Here is a 2,500-nt window from a genome sequence, read left to right on the forward strand (position 1 = left end):
CCCAAATAACCAGGACAGCAGATGCCTCCTCTGCTGTTCTGATGGTCATAGTCGACTATCATACATGATATTGTTAAATCGGGTCTTCGTTTCGTCTCTCACATAACTTAAAACAACAACAACAAGAGAGGCAAGGCCTTCAAGACTCACTTGTGATAAATTAAGTCCCCTAGCATTAATTACAGAGTAATTTCCCTTTTTTACTATCTGCACCAAAAACGTTTGCAAAATAAAATATAAAAAAATTCCATGCTTAGCAAAAGAAGTTCCTGTTTGAACAAAAAATGATAATAATGACTCCTCTTGTTGTTGTGTCAGAATAAGAGGTCAAAGTGCCAAGTTTAGAGAATACAAAAGAAAATAAATATAACAGTAAATGCAGTTTGCATATAATTAGGCTTCTTTTTTGTATTCTTTTATGCCCATCCCATAGGTGCAATATTGTTTTTAACAAGATGACTGGAAAGTACTGATTTTTTTTCCTATTTTTATGCCAACTTTGGTGTCAACTGACAAAGTATTTGCAGAGAAAATGTCAATGTTAAAGTTTACCACGGACACACAGACACACACACACACAGACAACCGAACACCGGGTTAAAACATAGACTCACTTTGTTTACACAAGTGAGTCAACAACAACAAAACCACCACCACCAACAACAAAACCCCATCCGGATAGTATACTGGCACACACTAAAGCACTTTGGTTTTGATCGTTATTCTGTGTAAGGTTTGAACCAGGATTCTATTCGTGGCTTGATGCTGAGTGAGTCTGTATTCTATCATCGTGTCGGGTGTTTTTGATGTTGTTACTCCTTTTTTGTGTGTTTGTTTGTTGTTTTCTGTTGTTGTTGCGTTTTTTGTTTTTTGTTTTTGTTTTCGTTTTTTGCTGTTGTTGTTTTTGGCGAGAGAAACTGAGCGCGCTGGTTCGAATCACGGCTCAGACGCCGATATTTTCTCCCCCTCTACTAGACCTAGAGTGGTGGTCTGGACGCTAGTTATTCGGAAGAGACGATAAACCGTAGTGCTGTAGTGTAGCGACGCGCTCTCCCTAGGGAGATCAGCCCGAATTTCACACAGACAAATTTGTTGTGACAAAAGAGAAATACAACACAATACAATACAATATCGAGTGTGTTGTCATTACTAGAAGACAAAAGGATTCCAAGCCACGCATTACGTAAGTGATTGCTCTTTATTTCTTCACTAACTCGGAAAATGTTCCAGAACATTATCGCTCGTTTTCCACTCCCACGACAGGCCCGGCAAAAGAAGGAATAGTGCTTTGGAAAACATGGCATCATTCACTGACTATGCAAACAGTTTACAAACAGCTATAACCTTCATTTTTTAATTAATATGTACAAAGTGCAAACCTATAACCTTCTGGTTTGAACATCGGAATTGCCATGTCATGAAGATATGAGAGAGTGAATAAGGCTTGGTGACAAAAGACAGAAAGAAACCTATTTGCAGGTAACTCTATATTAACGACCACGAAGGACGGAAAGAAAGAGAGAAAGAATGAAAAATAATCTTAATCAAACCAATAACACTCAATAGTCGTGATTTCGTTAATAAAAAAGACAAGAGAGGCAAGGCCTTCAAGACTCACTTGTGATAAAATAAGTCCCCTAACATTAATTACAGAGTAATTTCCCTTTTTTTACTGTCTGCACCAAAACGTTTGCAAAATAAATAAAAATTCCATGCTTAGCAAAAGAAGTTCCTGTTTGAACAAAAAATGATAATAATGACTCCTCTTGTTGTTGTGTCAGAATAAGAGGTCAAAGTGCCAAGTTTAGAGAATACAAAACATATAGATATAACAGTAAATGCAGTTTGCATATAATTAGGCTTCTTCTTTTTTTCTTTTTGTTTTCCTTTTTTTTTTTTGTGCCCATCCCTGAGGTGCAATATTGTTTTAAACAAGGTGACTGGAAAGAACTGATTTTTTTCCTATTTTTATGCCAAATTTGGTGTCAACTGACAAAGTATTTGCAGAGAAATTGTCAATGTTAAAGTTTACCACGGACACACAGACACACATACACATACACAGACACAGACACACACACACACACACACACACACACACACACACACACACACACACACACACAACCGAACACCGGGTTAAAACATAGACTCACTTTGTTTACACAAGTGAGTCAAAAAAGGATATGTACGTGTTTAGAGAGTGTCATAATGTTCTGTTGTTGTTGTTGTTGTTTAATTCAACACCAACAAGAAAAAAAGAAGAAGAAAGAACACTAAACAAAAAAACAAAAAAAGTAAAGACGTATGTAAGAAAAGTTCCAGAGATAGAAATGAGATGGGAGGAGAGTCAACACAACAGTACCATGAACGACGCACGCACGCATCCACACCTTCCTTCCTTCCCCCCCGACCCCCTAACCCACGAACCCCTAACCCCCGAACCTTGGGCTTCAATGGGGAGAATAAAATCAATACAACGTGACTGGCAGAGATAGAG

The sequence above is a fragment of the Babylonia areolata genome, chromosome 1, assembly GCF_041734735.1.
Source record: "Babylonia areolata isolate BAREFJ2019XMU chromosome 1, ASM4173473v1, whole genome shotgun sequence".
NCBI lineage: Eukaryota > Metazoa > Mollusca > Gastropoda > Neogastropoda > Buccinidae > Babylonia > Babylonia areolata.